The following is a 19,447-nucleotide window of genomic DNA, read 5'->3' on the forward strand; positions in this document are numbered from 1 at the left end:
TTCAGCAGTGAATTAATAGGCAATCATAAATTAGCATTCAAATATGTATGAGAAGTATGACACTTATTTTCTTCCTGAAAATAAATATTGAAAGACATTCACACTGTATGCATTTTATTCAAAACGTTTGCTTATACATATGTGCTTACATTTGATGTGTATTATAAAACGTAAAATTAATTCCATTATTTTATGTCATTATTATTACTACTTCAAGGTAAAATAAAATGCACATTTTGCATTGTATGAGTGTATGACTAAGAAATACTTTCCACCGTGTCTCACGATTCGTTACTTCAATGCCTCGCAAATCCTTCGGTCCCTCGATATCGCACCGATCTAATCGAAGCCTCATTAACGATCCACCAATGTAGCCGACTGTGCAATATTACGAGACAGTGGTTCTCCATATCGTAATTCTCTGCATGATACAGTTCTATGGATACGAGCACGAGTGGATTCACGAAAACGATGAAATCTGATAAAAATTCTAAAATCATAATTGTCGATGAAATCTGTGACAAAACTTTTTTTACGTAATTATGTAAATTAATTAATAAAAAAATCCGAGACGAGCATTATGTTGCGGTAATAAATTTGTAGACATTAAGATTACATTTTCTTTCTTGCTGTGTATCGAGCAAAATATTTTTGAACCGCGCGTCTGCTCCGCGATGAGTTCAATGTACCCGCCATCGTAATTACCACAAACGAACCTGAAGACAGACGACATGTAACTCTCCCGATGGTGGACAGGAGAGCCGCGTAGTCACGTAGCCGGTGAAGAGGGTGGGAACGGGTTCATCTTGAGGTCCGCGCGATGCAACGAAAAAAGCGAGTGCCGTGAAAAGAAGGACGGTGGCGGTCGAGGAGAAAAAAAAACTTCGAAATAGAAGTCAGCTGAGCGAGACTAGAGTCTCTCTCACTCTCCGCGATCGACGGGTAATTACGAGACCTGCGTGAAGAGCAGACGATATCGAAAGAGCTCGTGCCGACAGGCGTAACCCTCCTCCACTCTCGTTGTTTCCTCTTACTCTTTGGCGCGATTCTCTTTGTTTCATTGTACGGCCTACCTTCGATCCATCTGTTTTCCCCTTTTGTCCCTCCCTTTCATCGTCACGGATATAGCCACTAACCGTGGCACCTATTTCACATCGAATTCCAAGGAACTAACTCGATCACATCGAAAAAGCTATATCTTCCGGTACTTTCTTACATCCTCATACGCGTTATAAGGAACGTACGAACTGTTATCGGCGAAACGAATGTGATATTATTTTCACGGTAAATTCATCGGTCAACGCGATGACCTCGAACACGGGATTAATTCCTCTACGGTTATACTGAAGAATACTGAATATCTTTCATTCTTCCATTCGCACGTTATTAGCCTCATTTTGCAAAGAACATTGTCTTCGCGGATACGCTTTTTTCTCTACATACAATCATCGCACTTTTGCCTCATTCTGTTTTTCTCAGTCCTTCCTCGACTCGCGCAACCTCCTCTGGCCCGAGGACCAATAATCGTAATATCTCCCTCTGGAATTCCAGAGAGCTCAACCTCGGTGATGTTGTCGTCTAATGAGAAAGTCGAGTTTGTCTTTACCGTGGTTCTCATGTAGACACTTGGCGAACGTCTAATTTTTCCGTCCTTCGGACGACGAGTGTAAACGAGCAAGCACCTACAAGATGATTCATGCTTATGTTTATCCACGTGGAAAACGAAAAGAAACGGAGAGGAGAAAGAGAGAGAGAGAGAGAGACCCCGTGTGATCGCTCTACGCCGGTACATAAACGCGTGTGCATCTATACGCGTAAATAATCAACGCGGAAAGAATGTTAAGTGTTCATCTTTTATAACACTGCGTCGTAATTAATAATAATGATAAAGTAAATTAGTGTACATGCGCTGATGACAACGATGATTACCGGGTATGATAACCACGAAATGTGGAAACGTATCAAACTTACCGTTACGTTAACACTTAAAACTGTACACTATCATTTTTAGAGTAGTTTTTTTCGAAAGCTATTAATTCATGTATTAAAATAATAAATATCTAAATTGAAATAATTGATAATATCAAAGATTTTTGTGTAAATTTTATATATATATATATATATATAATTATAACTGTTTTTGTCAACATATTAGATAAAAATTATCTAATTATAGCTGCCTCTGAGTCGAAAAGATGTCAGTAAGGCGACCATATTTTCTAAATCATTTAATTGATTGTTTGTAAAGTGAAATTAAAAGAGAGAGAGAGCAGTCTGTTCTTAAAAATGTTTATAAACAGAAGTGAATATGAACGCTTTGCAATTAGCTGCGTAAATAATTCTGAAATAATAAACGTATACGTTCGAGCATGAACGTAATCCGCTTATTGGTCAACTAGTTTCATGAAAAGAAAACGCGCCAGATTCTGGGTTAATGAGTCGGAATTCTAGTGCTTTAGAAGCAGGACATAACAAATGCCGTCCAATTGCTTGCCCAACCTGCTGGCGGCATCCAATTTACACACGGTATGCATTCGCTTGTGCACGCGGTCACGCGATGCAATTCCGCTTTCCTGTTTTCGGACGGTCGCGAATTATCGAACATTGTTCTCGGATCAGCCGCCGTCTCGTTAAATTCCAATGCTACGGTAATTTCAATAGCTTAGCGTCATGGAATAATTATTATCGATGGTTCAAGTGGGTCGAGGACATGGCCGCAGGACAAACGGATTTTCTTTCTATCTCTCTCCCTTCCTCTCTCTCGCTCTCTCTCTCTTTGTCGCAAATCCCATCGCCTATAAGATTCCATTTCATTGGAATCTTTCCCGGCTTGCCGATATATCTGCCGACGAGTTGAATTTCATTAGAAGAACATTACGAGATGTGAGAGCCAAGAGGCGAGATGGCCGTTACGTCTCATCCGGCTGCACGCGCATCCCGCTAATGTAATCTCCGCATCGTAAATGGAGAAAAGTATTTCAAGTATATGAAGAGTGATATAAGGACGTTGCGAGGCTCTTCTCTCGAAAGCACTGCGTAACCGTGCTGCCGTCGTGCGCGGGAACCATCTGGCGAACCATCAGGATACGCGATGCAAGCGCGATAATTGTAGTCCCGTTTTCTATTCGCGGTTTCAGTTTTGCACGCTTCTAGGACATTCTTTATCATCCGGACATTCGCGTGTAAAACGCGAGATGGAATTATTTCCGAAAACACATAGTCCCGCTATCGGTACCGTTTTCGACAGAAGCCGAATGTTATACCGAACAGCATTCGAGCGATGCGTGAAGGCAATGCGGTTCTAATTCGTCCGCAAACGGGAATGGGGAGTGTTTACAAAATTACGGTGCGGACGCCGCATCTGGTGTGCCCGCGGCATTACAGCAACTTTTGCCCGAGCTGACCGTCTCTTCAGGGGCGGTCACGTCTCGTCAAGAGGCCACCAGGATGATCGGTCCAGAGGTAACGACCTGTCGGGTCAAAGCGCGCATCGGACGAAAGATCGGGATGAGGCATCGTTTGTCCTTAACAGGAAAAAGTCACCGTAAAAACGCGCACGTCGACATCGAAGAAAGAGAGAGAGAGAAGAGAGGAGAGATCCTTGCCCGAGATTCGATCGGTGCTCGACTGTGCCTCGCGCTGCCGGTTTCATCTCGTAGCTCGTAAGGTCGGAACGACACTGGCACGAAGAGCCTCGCCATGTATATAGAAATCAATCGTGGTAGTGGTGCAAGTACTTGCAGTATCGGTTGTTGGTGTAGTCGAGAGTAGTCGAATCGTGTGTTGGCAGCAGCAACGAAGGAGTTCCGTGTACCCGGTCTGGTCCGAAGGGCGGTCGAGCGGGATGTTAGGATGGCAGGGAGGTGACGCGGAGGATCACGGGGAGAGAATGATGAGGAGAAAAGGATACGACGAAGATGCAGCGAAAAGAAGGCGAGATAGCAAGAGGAAAAGGGATAAAAACGTAAGAGCGACGAAGAGAGATGCAGGAGAGAAAATGAGATAGAGGCGCGACGGGGAGGCGAAAAAGATGCTGAAAGCGCGAGGTAGATGGAAAACGTGGCGAAGGAGAGTCGAAGCGGCAAGAGGAAGAGGGAAGGAATGAAGATTTGATGTAGAGAGAAAGAAAGAGAGCGCGAGAGCTGAAAGAGATGACCAGATCGAGACTGTTCGGCGGAGAGTGGATGCTGGCGAGTCTCGATGGACCACCTACCGTTTCTGATCTGATCTCTCCGTAACGCTCGTTCGTTCGTCTGTCCGTTCATTCGTCCGTCCGTCCATCCATCCATCCGTCCGTCCGTCCGTCCGTCTGCCTGTCCCTTGCATCGTTCGAGAGTCCCGACTTGAGCCCGCGCGACCCCGCTGTTCCCATCAATAACGTTTATAATATCTAATTAATCACAAATTATCTAGATCTCGCTGGAAAACGGAGAAGTCTGATACAAACTCACGGCATCCCGATACATCAAATTATCTTCAAATTATGCGGATATATCTCGGGAGGCAATATATAAGAACAGAATTCAAAAAATATGTCTACTGGATTCATATGTTGTTTATACATGATTTTGATTGATTGTAAGAATCTATGATGTGTTTATTTCACACGCACAACGGCGTCCATGGATGTTATTTAATAGTGAAAGTCTTATCCGATCGTAGCCAGTGTAGGGTTTGATACTTGAATCATCATTCTTATTAAATACGCATGCTTTCCTCGCGATCTTCTCATACATATCGACTTCTTTCGCACGATGAGTAATAGATTAATGTGTGTAATAGACAATACGCGGCTTGGACATTAAGTGAAAAAAATAGCGGCGTCTAATGCCTACGCAGATCTCTTCCTTGTCTGATATACGCATACATAATGCATCCTTATGTGGATAACAATAAGCGCCACCTAAACGTATTGTATATAACGTGTATGTATTCATCGAAGTTGGTTTCTCGCTAATAGCGAATAGCGGCGAATAACGTAGGAAGTTGCCTACGCAATATACGATACCTATTAGATGTAAGGCGAAACGTAAATATATACATAAATCTATGGAAGACGTAATAAGTTTCCGTAAAGAGCTGGTATTCAAAATAATATGCATGAATAAGCCTAAGAAATATTTTCGTTAACATGATATTCTCACCAGAAAAATCAAATTCAGATACAGCATCATTAAATATTAATCAGTCATTAATTTGTTAATGGAATGTCAGGACTCAGGATTAAAATCTCGAAAAAATGCGCGATCATTAATATTTTTATATGTATGATTCATCAACACTCTCTTAATCGCATACGACACGCATTTTATTTTATTCCTATGAGAAATTATGAAAATTACAATTACATGAAGTTATGAACAATTTTAGAAAATCGGCCAACAGAATTCACCACATAGTATTATTTCTATTACTAATCGCAATTCTTTTCGAATGGATAAGCTTTATAAGCCAGTGTGAATGATTAACTTTCGCGATTATTGTGTCTTAATTAATAATCAACTCGTGTAATATAGTAGTAGTCTGAGGAAACATCGGCAACAGAGCAGCAATAAGCAATTTATAATTTTGCTAACTTATTATATATTATTTATAAAATATTCATAAGATTCTTTGTGCTATCGACTTAGCGGGTATCGACGTGACATATTTCGAATATAATAACGCAGATGGTATATTCGCAGCAAGCAGTCTAATTAAATCCGGTTGTATAGCTTTTTTTGTGATCAACAGCGAGACCACAGGATTTAAAAAATCCTAACTACGATTCGTAATGTCGAAACAGAGAGATACTAAATATCCATAGCCATGACATCACGTCGTGCTATAAAACAAGAAACGAGGAAAAAACGTCGAGATCCCAATAAAAGCTAACGATAAGAAAAGCAGCTAATCGAATAAATGACACGTTCGCAGTGCGGGTCATCGCGTGGAACGACTAAACACACGAGCGTAACAAATCGCGTCGATTGAGAATTAAATTTGTTCCTGATAGCCGTTCAACTCCTCACGATCGACGTTGTATTTTTGTCGCTCGTGCCGCTTGATCGGAATCGATCGATGTCTTCGGCATTAGTCGGGAAACTAACACAAACCTGATATCTTTACGAGATATTTATGCGATTCGGCAATCGAGAGAAATATAAAGTCCTGTTAAAATCATTTTTGTAAGAGATATTTTGGATAAAAAAGAAATTTTATAGCTAGCTGTGCGTGAATGTTTGCGCGATCGAAATATTTTTCCCATTAAAACGTAGCTAAAAGGTAAACGTGTACAGGAAAATTTGATGGAATCTTTACGCCAATTAAAATGCACGACGCGAAATTCATCTTGTCAGCGTTACAAGATTGAAGAACGACTCTTAAGACACCGATACGGTGTTTGTACTACATCGTCTATAAATCCGAGTGAGCAGTCTAACACCTACTCCATTATAAAAGTTGCAGTCATAAAAGCTTGCCCTTCCACCTAACATGTCCGCCATTATTATTTAATAGTCCCATTATTGTAATTGATAAGTAGCCGGGCTCTGTTCGGAAGAAGCTTGCGGTAGCAACAACACGTTTTATTACGTTGAATGTTACCGGGGACGTGTGCGCGGCTTTTCTTGTGCCGTTCCTCTAATGAACGAAACTACCCGGCGCTGGTTTGATAAGAAGTCGAATTATCTCGATACTTAAGACTAGCTTTTTCAGACCGTGCTCGATACGTAAATTATACGCCGCATTATACGTGGCGGCTTATTACGTTTATGCTCTAGGATGTTTACTTATCACCCGACTAAACTGCAACAAAATGTGCAAAATGCGCCGCGCGGATATCGAGTCATTCGCTATTAAGATGAAATTCACGAGCTGCACCTATCATCATTCTCGTGGATTCTTTCATATCATAATTACGCAAGTCTGATGTATTCAGGAAAGAAGCAAATTTCGCAGACTAGGCAAGAAAGATACCTGTAAATATTATAGATATTAATGTTATAGAAAATATTAATATTACATTATCGAGAAAGGAAGAGTGTAATCTTCAAAGATCGATATCCCTATCAACTCTCGAATTATCTTAAAGAAAATTCCGTAGTTTATTTACGAGACAGTTTTTAAAATATTCCATATTTTCCGTTTTCGCGAAATTAACACGACCGTTATGCGTGCGAGGAAGGAACGCTTCTGTGAAGGAAATGCATCAATGTACTCCCGTGAGGAAGATCAACGCTCTCTCGTGTTTCTCTCCCTCCTCTCTCTTTCTTTCTCTTCTAGAAATATTACCAGAAATTTCACGGACTCTGCTCGGCTTGGCGCGGCACGATCCCCCGACTTGCCCTTATGCGCTTGTATATACTAGCGTAATGATGGTTTATGGCAGATAGAGGCGCAGACCTCGTAGCGGCCGTGTTGGACATGCGGTAAACCGCAGAACGCAGCCACGGCAAAACCTACTCTATACGACGAAACGTCGCGGAGAGACGGGAGAATCGCGAGTCGGTGGCTTATAGCTTATAGGATGCGCGCGAGCGTTAAGCTTAATTACCTTGTCTGGTCCGTCTCATCCTAAACCGTGCCCCCTACAAGGGGTCGCGTGGTTGCAAAAAAATTGCTCGTGTTTTCAAAAATGGATGGAGGCGCCGTTTTAAATTATAGACCCTTCGACCGCTTCGTGTGCTGATATTGGTACCGCTTGCTCGGAATGAGCGTCGAAAAACTGCGATATAAAATGTAATAGTTGATTGAAAGGATATTGTCGGTCAAGTAACGATCGGATGTTTTCTCAGAGGAAGTCGCTCTTAAAAATAGTTACTCGATCTCTGATAACAATTTATATCAATTATTAGTATCTCACGTTTAACAATTGCCTACGATAAAGGAAAATAATACATTTTTTTGCATCTTATATAATTACAGAAAGGAGCTTTTTGAATAATACTTCAATTCTATAACAAGAAAAGAAAGACAATCAAACGCGATAATTGCGCTATTAATTACAAATTGACGAGTAGATAGCACCGCATATGCTACTATTATCGGAAGCATCGGCGCGAGATTAACACGATCGCAAACAGCGATCACCGACGTTCCCGCAATCGGCGGCGATATCATAACGCGATGCGAGGAAACGTAAGCGTACGTCGTGTTCGAGAGGCAAGGTTCAGATCCCGATGTCCGTTTGATCGAATGCCGCAATGATTACCTCGACTGATATCTGCTCCCGCATCTCCCCGGCTAATGATTATTAGCCGCAAGTCCTTCTTACCTTACTTTTGCCCCCACCCTTTTGAGATATCCTCTTCTCGTATTCATACACAGGCGCGAGTATGAGATCACGGATCGCGGATCGCATCCTTACGGTACAGACTCGACCACATCAGGCCCGCCGTCTCTCCCTTCGAGTCCCCTCTTGGCTCCCTCGCCCTCTTCCTCTTTACGAAGATATCGAGTCATCCAGGTAGGCAGGCAGGCAGGCAGAGATACACCTTGCACATATCAGAGCCCAATCGAACCCGGGGAGGGGGAGGAGGGAGGACGGGGGGCGAGAGGCGAGGGAGGATCGTGACTTTCGATTCGTGGTGTAAATCGAGCGATGTAATAAAGTCTGATTGCAAAATGTATCGTATCCCGCACGGTACATCTCGAGTACCATACACGGTATATTCGTGCGCCGCCGTCGACGCGGTGTAATACACGTTTGTTAAAAGTACTCTCTCCGCAGTGGGCATACAACCCAGCGCCAGGTGGGTTTCGCACGTCGCGGAGGAATTCATCGTCCTCCCGGCGCAGAATCGAGTCTTGATTTCCGTTTTCACATGGACGTGCCTCATCAAAATCGATTATTATGGGCGTTCGTACGCGACGCGAACGCGTTAAAGTCATTTGCATATAAATGCGTTATAATGAGCGTTATCGTTATCATCAATTATCATTATTTCGACTACTTACCGAATCGAATTCGTCTCGCAGTTTCGTCACGATCGTGGCACGAATAATTAACGATCGTATACGATCAAGGAACCATGCCGGCAGCACACGCCTTTGATGCTTCCTTCGCACCAGTTTGGCCGGCTATTAAGGTCACGCGAAACGAACGGTGGACCAATCATGTATCGAGAGATCGGTGAAATTAATAAAATCGGTATTTCGTCATCAAGGGCAATACGCGTCGCCCTTTAGTCACCGTACCGACGAGAATCATATATACATCAAGAACCATTACCATTCAACTTTGAGAAATGATAGAACACGTGGTTCGAACGATATGCTCAATGTTGAGATTATTAATAACGCTATACGTTGCGAACGACATAGTTCTGTCCATCGTAAATGATGTTGTAGATTTCGGGTTCGATCTTTTGATCTTTACTGATAATTATCGGTTGTAAATATGCCGGAAGCACGGTTAGGAACCAGGAAAAGATTGCTCAAATAGTTGAAATTTGAACACCATGTAGGAATTCTGCAAAGTTATTCCGAGTTCAAGGAAGACGCATGAATAATAAGAGAGTCATATCTCTGCTTATAATATTAATTGTCTGTATAGATAATTTATCGAAATATTTAAACATGATGGAAACATGGACAAAAATATATCGATATTATATTATTGAATAATATAATGTTGGATTGCGTTCGTTGATACATTGCTGCGTGAGCATCCCAGAGTTCCCATAATTATCGACGTCGAGAACGATTACTTCACGTGATTACGAAATAAATATGGATAATACATAAGTGAAACGATACCGAACGGAGAGACCGCTGTGATAATTAATAACCCGATTGCCGAGCATCGACGCGATTCTAAATGATTGTCTCTACTTTCGGCCGAGGTTTAGACCTTAGCCCCACTGTCGTTATTAATTGCGAGTCTCGTATGAATCATTGAGCCGCGCAACAACGGAGCGAGAGATACGCTCGGATTTTTAATCGAGAACGCACGTCTCGGGCTCAAGTCGATACCGACTGCGAGGTTATTGGAATTAATAACCCGATATATTCTCCCCTCTGCGTGATTCCATCGATTCTCAATAATCCCCACGATCCTAATCAGACTCACGGTCAGCAAGGAAAAGAAAGAGAGAGAGAGAGAAATCGTTACCATTATTGTTATCATTATTATCGTCATTTGTGCGCGTCGTTTTTCGCGTTGCACACGCGCGAGTGATAGATCTCGTTCGAGATTTGCGCGCGAAGAGGAATCTACTCTTCCCGATCCGCGGGATCGAAATTAATGGCGGCGAATCATCGGCCGCGCGACCTATCGATCCCGATCCATCGGTCGGTGCTCGATCGACGATTCCGTTACACATCACGCCGGTTTTCCGGGATCTTTCTCTCTCTCTCTCTCTCTCTCTCTCTCTCTCTCTCTTTCCCTCTCTTTCTTTCATCATGTTCCATCATCGCGTTACCACTTCGGTATTCGACGAATCGATTCCATGCTCATCGTTCGACATCTGTTACGCTATCTGAACGTGAGCACTGCGGAAACGATGCGACTATACGATGGCGTGAGAGGATGCACACGGATTTTCGGTTCCACTCGAGAACAGGCCGCGTTACGTCAGATCGCGAACCTCGTAAGACGAAATCGTAGTAGCCTCCCAATAATGTGTGCAATTTTTCCGGATATCCTCGGTGGCGAGAGAGGCCGTAATTACCCCGTAAGTAGAGGGGATTGAATCTGCTCGTATCTTCGGCCAACTGTTCTATCGCCATAGTCGTATCGACGGAAAAAATGCCCCGCGGAGATTTATATACCGGTTGCTCTCATGTGACCCTCCGCTTGTACGCGCGAGCTTCCGTTCGCTGTTATTTCGCTGAAGAAATTGATGGGAAGCAGCGCGTAACGCGCGCTTATCCTCCTCCGCCTCGCAGGATCTCCATGCGGTAAATTAGAAATTGCGGGGGTTGACTGATGAACGATGCGTAATAATGGATGCGCGTTTTAAGATATCGCGAGAAATAGCTGGTAGGTTTTGAAATATTGATACACGATATAAAGAAATGTATTTTATAATTAAAGTTTATTTTAATAAAATATATAGCATAATATTGTGCTAAACAAAAAAATTATACAATTTATGCGATTTTTTGAAAGCAAAAATCTATATATAAATTTTTCAATACAAGTAAAAATATAAATATGGAAGGAGAATACTCTCTTCACGAGATGCTTGTCATCGATGTACAGGATGTGAAAAAGAGCCGCGTTTGCCACGTGCGTGAGAGACGACAAGTGTCCTTATGTTCCATATCCTGCTTGGATCAACCATTATCGATGATAAAAGAAAATTTGGGGTGCAGCACCCTCGTTTTCACAATTCTTTTTCAGGCTCTGGTACATCGGTGGTATAACATAGATATAGCAGAGTAGACCGTTTATCTCTTTTATAGAATCTTTTGTACATATTTAATATATTCCGTTAAAAATGAAATAATTGTGTGACTTTTGTGTGTGTGTCTAATTAAATATGTATAATTAAATATTTTTTTTATTATTTATATAATATAAATTCAAGTATGAATTAAAAAAAAAAATAATCGTCGCAAAATTAAATTTTTTTTTTATATGCGTTAAATTATATAAAATCTATTTTGCATTATACTTTGAAATAAGATTTCGACAATTTAGTAAAAGTTGAATGCGTATCTTATCGACGCACAACATTATCTCAAACTTACGCGTTGTGCGCGTACGAAATTCAATCTAACCATCTGGATGCTGACATGTGTGGGGCGTTTGAGAGATCAGCTTGCCGGCGGCCGACTCTTCCCAAGCAAATATGCATTGCGCCGCGCGTGTACCGTACTTAAGTGCCCGTAGAACTGGCAATCGATAACCTCCACTCGGTTTCGTCTTACACACGCGCTGCGGAGAATTAACGGACCGCCGATCTAGTTAAATCAACAAATCAGATATCCCGATCACTATTTTATCGTATTTCTCAGGAGAAACTTTGGATTTCCGCGAATATTATCCGCGACATCGTTTGCCGTTAAGTTTCCTTATCAGACAGAAAATTAATCGGTAGTCGCGGTTTAGTAAAGTGGGACATGTATACGCAGATTGTGTAACGTTATCTCGAACCAACCGTGACGTTAATCCGTCCGGTGGAAATGTGGGCGCTGACACGGCGAGAGCCTGAGAGATCGGGCTACGAGAACGTGGGACAGGTAAATACCGCGTGGTGCGCGAAACGTGCTTAAGCTCGCGTTCGAACGCGATCGACCGGCACGGATCCATAGCCTCCGGGTCTCGTCTTACATTTAGCGCCGGAAGAGTCGTGTACGGGAAAGGATACATGTCGAGACGCTAGAAATGTGAAAGATTTCCGCACGCACGAAAGGATAGAGGCAAGACGAGTGAGAAAACCAAGTTGCGTGATGCGCTCGCGTAAACGGTCGTCTTCTCGGATTACGCGGTATTCTAAGCAGTCGCACGTGCAGGATCGCACGCGTGAAATGTCAAGATACGTGAAAGAACGCAGAAGCATTGTGTCATGAGCGTCAAATCGGTTATTCTGCAAATTATTATCTTAGATGTAAAATTTTAAGTAATTTTCTATTAGATAATTTTGAATAATATTTTGAACACCAAAGACATTAAATTGATTGCTTAAATATTGTACTACCTATAAGATAAAATTTTGCAGATATGCTAATAATTAATCTGAATATAAATATTATATGTATTTCATTTATCTGCCGAACAATTATCATATTAAAGATATAAATGAATTCTCATCATGTTATTATGCTGAAAATATCCTTGTTAGATGTAAAAAATATAGAACAGAAGTAGCATGAAATTCACGAACCACCGTCGACGTCTATGCACGTGATCGGGCACGCAAATGTATCGGGGGGAATAGATGTAGGGGGCAAGTTTAACCCTATTTAAATCGCCTCTAGCTTGCTGACAATACCGCAGTGATTGTGACAGATGCGTGGACGTGCGTGTCTCTTTAAGAGGGCGTTTTCGCACCCCTCGGCGGCGGCGCAAACCACTCATATCGAATCGTTCCCCTTGGCGAGGGAGGCTCATTCACCGTTGAAAAGCGCACAGGTGCGTTTATCACGCGGTGCTCCCATTGAGGGACAGGGGGATTCGTTCCCGTCTCTCCCGTTCTCCCCTCGTTCCTCCAATGTTACGGCCAGATGTAACACTCCCGCGGGCGCAAAAGCATGAATGCAGCAATTCATTCGCATCCACGGATGCATCTGGCGCTTCCGTGTAATCGGTAATCGTATGAAAGATAAATTCGTATCGGAGAACTAGAGATTAATACAACGCTGCAAATTAAATACTGTTTTTGAAAAGTAGGTCACATGTATGAGATACTTAAAATATAAAGATAACGATAATAGAAAGTTTTAATAATTATCTAATTAATAACCGATATCTTTCCCTAACTGATTATATTATATTCGCATGAAAAATTTATAGGAAAGAATTATGCAGCAATACAAAAATAAATTATAAAAACTAATAAAACGAAATCTGAAAAAAATGTATACCTGGATAGTAACCCGAATTCTTTTAGCTAATTTTATTAACACTTTTTTATCTATTGTGCTCTTTTTATTTGAAATACTATCTTTTGTATAATTATTATATTTTTTTTTTAAATCAATATTCTGTTCCTTTTTTAAATAAAATTAGCAAAATATCGAATTCATACAAATTTGCTGATACAATCAAGATTATATCAATAATGAAAATTCCAGAGAAAATAATCGCGATCGAATGCCTCGTCTTGTAACCTTGACAGTATCGCAAGTTTATCGCATCAATCATCGAGCGTTCTTGATTGCAAAATGCGTGGCGAAACGCACGTGGTGCGAATGTATCCCGTCAGATGCGATTCATGCGATGAATGCTCGCCGGCGTGTTATCCCATCGATTAAAAATCGCAGATCTGTTAAAGCGTGTGTACTGCTCGGTAATCCGATCGAGGGTAAAGCTTACTCCTCATGTACCCTCTCGCGGAGGCTGGCCTTGTAATATCTGGTGACTCCATCCGCCGATCGTATCTAGCGCGAAACATTCTCCGTGGCTGCAAAACGGGAACTCGCTACGCAAAAGTGCGAACCCTTCGAGTTCTCGCGTGTTTCAATCGCGCGATCGTACCACACTTATACACGTACGAATATCGTTAACCCGTTTTGATATACGAGAGAGACGACGAGGAATTAATTAGTGAATTATGTCGTGCGTCGGTAGGGCACCGATAATTAAATCAGGATGCAAGATACTCGATAAATATATTACGAGCTGCTCCATTTTCCCATTAAGTAATAAGATGCGATTTGAATGTCAAATATAAATGACATATGAGTGGATTACTAATGCTAATGCTTAAGATTGATATCGCGTGCGAGATTATCCGCGTGATGGTGTTCCGGACACGTGCGTATGTCGGGAACGTGACGACGTATCGCGCGCCGCGTGTCATCTCGCAATCATCTTACGAAGGAATACAAGAACTCTCATTATGTGACACTGGAACGAGACGTGTGAGCCGCGTTTCCTCTCGAAACGATTCATGGAACGAGTGCACTATAAACGAGAGAGTACGGTGGCATGCGCGTTTTTGCTTTTTTTTATCTATATATAGGATATGAGACTTAAATGCGTTTACGTTCTCTCTTCTTTTCCCTTTTTCTACATCCCTTGAGCGAAATGTACACCTGTACACTGTTCCGTGCAGGGGCGGATATCGAAGTTGATAATTTTAACAGCAACGGAATATATATTAAGATGAATATGTTTTGTACGACAGGACTATGCAACTGCAGATAATTTTTTAAAAATTGCGATAAATATTTGCGAACAAAATTATTCTGCAACCTGTTGGAGGAACTCTCCTTTCAAAATGTTAATATTTTAATAAATCGATGAAAATTATTAAATATTGAGAAAGAGTTTTGATTATATAACGATACGTTACTAGCTAAATATTGTAGCAATTAATGTCTATGCAAAACGCCAAGTTTATTTTTTATACATGCACAAATATTATCTCGAATTAATAATATCGGACAACGTTTGTAGACTCAGCTTCTGTACCGTTGAGAATTTGAATTTCATTGCTTTTCACGTAGAGATCCGCCTCTGCGTTGAAAGAGCAACGTGCTCGCGTCCATACGGTAGGCGCACGCATAACAACGTGTACTTACGAGCTGTGCAGGCGTAGGTTGGTGTCGGGGTAACCCGATAATCGGCATATCCACCGAAGGGTCCGGCGCGCCTATTAAGCTCCAATAACGACACGTAATAGCTCGAGTGTTGCGGCCGCTACGACTGTACAACCGTAGATAGAACCAGGAGTGTGAGAAGATGCAGAAAGAGAGGGACAAAGAGCGAACGTCGCGAGAGAGCTCGTTGCGTAGCGTGACTAAGCCCGCGGATGCGAGCCGATGACGTTCCTTAGGGAGGTATGGGACTTACGGAACCTATCTCGCACTCTCTGCATCGTGTATCCGGTGTCCCGGAATTCCACGGAATTCTGGCGTTGCAGTGGTCGTAGTAGTGGCCACGGTCTTTTTCTTTCTCTCTCTTTCTTCTTTCTGCTGCGGGACCGAGGGGATCCGACCGGGCCACCCTGAAATTATGCGGTGCCCGTCAATTAAAAAGAGTGACCGACGGCGGCCTCTTCGCCTTTCCTCGCCGTCGTTGACCGTATCCTTCCTCTTTTGTGTCCGCCTGCGATTCATATCGGACGCGGCACCCTGCTCTTACCGAGGAATGTACCGCGGTAAACGAGAGGGGGATTTTTATACAGTTTTTGTCAGCCTCCTCAATAAAACACGATTAAATACGGCGGAGAATAGAGGCGCGGAAGCAGCAATTTGATTAAAGCAACAATACATCTACGGAGAATGGCTGGTTCTTGTTAATTCATTTAAACACAAATGCGATTATAGCTTTCAATTATAGATTCAATTTTTCTGCTTTAATATAACGTATCATGGGATCAGTATTAAAAATTGTCGAAAAAATAGATACCAACAATAAGCCTTATTATATATAAGTTTTCACTTGTTAGATACGAGATATTTATAGCTTCGCGGCTTCGATGAAACTAAAAACTAAAATCCTCTCGTTTTTTACGCGGTGACGACATTTATATTTCTCGATGAAGAAATAGAAAATTGAGATGTCGAACGCCTACGTGTGTCCACGCGCGCTTCGTGATGTCCCTCGTGTCGTGCGGTATACATATACGGCTCACAGCATGGCATGGCACAGTGGCTATAACGAGGTCCTCCCAATGCCTCGCTGCGGAATCTCTATATCCTTACATCCACGTCGTACCTATTATTCTTACCGCGGAACGTGCTGCCCCTTTCCAGTAGTGAGAACGAATGGATTCGTCCGGGATGGCGATTCGTGTGTAACCGACGACGCTTTTGCACGCGTGAAACAGCGTGGACGATTCCAATATACATATTCTATGGTAGCAGTATGAGAGGATCTGATTCTTACGCGTCAATTATCGACATCGCCATTTAATCGGAATCATAGACGCGTTCTCGCGTGCGAGAATCGACAAAGAGCCATTGATATATTAATATAAGTTTCTTTCACGATCTTTCACTTTTCCTTCTTGTATCCAACAATTTTTTTTCTATCGGCTTACGATTTTCAGTCGGAAACTTGCAAGCAGAGTTAGAATATCGCGAGCCTGGCATAATTGCAAATCTTAATCGTTATTTTAATCGTGGGATTCATCAGCAATAATTACAGAATTAATCATAAGCATAACATATATATACATATATTTGGGTTTAAAGTGATATAATTTACAAATAGTTCCGCCGTTACGTTTAGATAAATTTATTGCCACGGGGGCTGTAGTTTGTATGAGTTTACAGCTTTTATATATGCTCAGCGTTGGTCGCGGCGAGCTGCAGAGCAGCAGGTGTTAAAAATAACTTAATTAATGCGCCCGGAGCCGATACGATAATTGGGCGGGCCATGAGAATGTTCGAATATATAGGAACTATCATTAACTCGGACAATCTCCAATTAGTTCATATTAGGCGTACGAAACGAAGCATGCACGCATGTGTACATGATGCCACGTATGTGTATGTATGTAGGATGTAACTATAACCGGCTAGAAAAAAATCTCTCTTTCTCCCTGTCGTTACCTCGGGTTTATCTGGCGAATTGTTCACGGTCCTCGAATATCCCGATAATGGCGCCGCCTGTTACGTTCGATAGGATGGGATATCGTTACCCGATTTCTTACGCTCGACAACCCGTCCTTTTAATAGTCCATCGTGGCCTCGTTATAACTTCCCCTCCTATTGCTATAAGTATTCTCATTTTTGTTTGTCCTCGGGCGATCAGACGAGAAATATTATATTGATCACACGCGAGCTTTACTATTATAAAACAGAGCCATTATTTATATTTATGAGCAATTACATAACGTATCGTAAAATGATGAAATTATTAGCAGTTTAGAAAATACAATGTTTAATGCATTACTCAAATAATGACTGTTGTCAATATAGTATCTTATGTATATGCCTCGTATACGCGAATATATTTTGAATTATATAAGATATTTATGTTATAGATTTATATTTTATTTATTTTCCGCTTTCCGTTCGTTGCTTTTTCTAATTTTCTACTAAACTTTTTCCGTTTTTAATTCGTCGAAAGGCGATCGCGCTGCTGGAAAGGTAGTAATCAGTTGATTAGCAGCGATCTTCCCGCCGGGAAGAAAATGTTGCTGCGCCCTATCTAGTAGTATGTAATTGTGCAATAAATTGTTGCTTAATTGAGCGCCATGCCGTCACTGATTTACATGGTGCTTTCACTTCTTTCATAAATCGCTCGATGTACGTTAGTATCAACCAGAGTCCGCTGCAGGAAAGCTGCAGGTAGCGTCTTGAGATGTTGCTCAATTTTCCGCGGTGTCAAACAAGTACGTCATTGCGGAATTTGAAAAATGATTAAACCGGATCGAAATTGTCCTGGTCGCTGCTGGAATCTATTTCTTGAATAAAATTTACGTTTCTGGATTACATATTCGACGTAATAAATGATATTCTTACAATGATAATCTTACGTAAAAACGAAACGTCGCGATATAAAAGTGCCAATTAGCCACACGTGACAGCTATCGTCGATAACAGTCAACGGCTATGAAGAATCGCTCGTCGTCTTTATACCATCGTGATTGTAAAAATGTAGAAGCTTCCAATCGCGAGGCGAGTCACTTCGTCATGCGCCGTCCGTGCAGCGCGTTCCGAGCCACGACATTGCAAACAAGAGGCATTTCGCGATCGTTCGCTCGTCGTGCTGCAATCTCGTCGTTTATAAACAATATACAAGGAGCGAATCTCCTTGAGATCGGCAATAAGTAATAGCCGTGACGGGTGAGGCCGAGCGAACCCAGTGAGCAACATTCTTAAAGGGGTCAGCGCTGTGTCACGGGAAGAAAGAGTTTGCGTCTCGTTCGCAGGAAGTATATATAGAAACCACGTATATTCGTTGAGAGAGACGTGAAGACTCGATTTTGCTCCGTGGAGAATCAGAGAAATTCATGTTGCGACTTTGCAACTTTCAGATTTTTTATTACATCTGCGACGACGCAAAATTGGTCGACTATTAGCTTAGACATATATATGTGAAGATATATTAGAAAGAGATATTTATATGAATCCTCTTATTTATTTGAAGAAAACTACATTCTTCACGGGAAATGTTGTTGAAAATGTTGTTTTGCCACGCTAATACGTAATCAATATATATATAAGTCTTCTCTCCGCTGATGACATATTTCCTGATTTAAATATAAAAATTTTTGAATGCTCATTACAATCAGCAATAATAAATAACAAATGATTATTTGTTATTTATTTTGTGAAGATATTTTTACGAAGCAAAGATCATTAATAAAAAAACTCTTATTATAAATTCCGTATGCATTATGCTATTATAAGAGGCTTTGCATATTTTTGTTTAAATTTTATTTTCGTTCCTCTCTCGTAGAATTTATGTTATCATGCCTGTGTGTCTTCCAAAATACCGTATGGATTGCCGAGCACCTCGGCTTTGAAATCATATGTTTCGCGTCTTTCGCCCAAGGCGGCTGATGTTTCGTGAATGAAATGGCCACTTTTCGACGTTTAACGACCTCAGCGGAGGTAAGGAAACATCGATTCCGTTAAATATCATTCGATTGTAGCACGTAATTTAACATATTTCCGCTTGCACGCTTCATCAATCAGTTTTGTGTTGTCTAACAGACATCAGAAAAAGTATGGGAAAAAAAATAATTAAAAGTACCTAAAATAAGTTATTAAAAATAAATTTTTTTTTAATTATATTGTATTAAAAAATATAATTGCAACTTATAAAAATAAGTATATTAAAATTTATTTCTTTAATTATAATTTATTCTCTCTTTTTTTGTGCATGCATGCGCACTTT

General features: G+C 41.4%; 1 protein-coding gene across 2 annotated transcripts in view; it reads right to left on the minus strand.

Moving 5' to 3' along the window:
* The window catches only part of LOC126856191 (INO80 complex subunit D), a 424,295-nt gene that overhangs the window by 319,199 nt on the left and 85,649 nt on the right, over positions 1 to 19,447 (minus strand). The window lies entirely within an intron of this gene.

The sequence above is a fragment of the Cataglyphis hispanica genome, chromosome 18 (genome assembly GCF_021464435.1).
Source record: "Cataglyphis hispanica isolate Lineage 1 chromosome 18, ULB_Chis1_1.0, whole genome shotgun sequence".
Taxonomy (NCBI): domain Eukaryota; kingdom Metazoa; phylum Arthropoda; class Insecta; order Hymenoptera; family Formicidae; genus Cataglyphis; species Cataglyphis hispanica.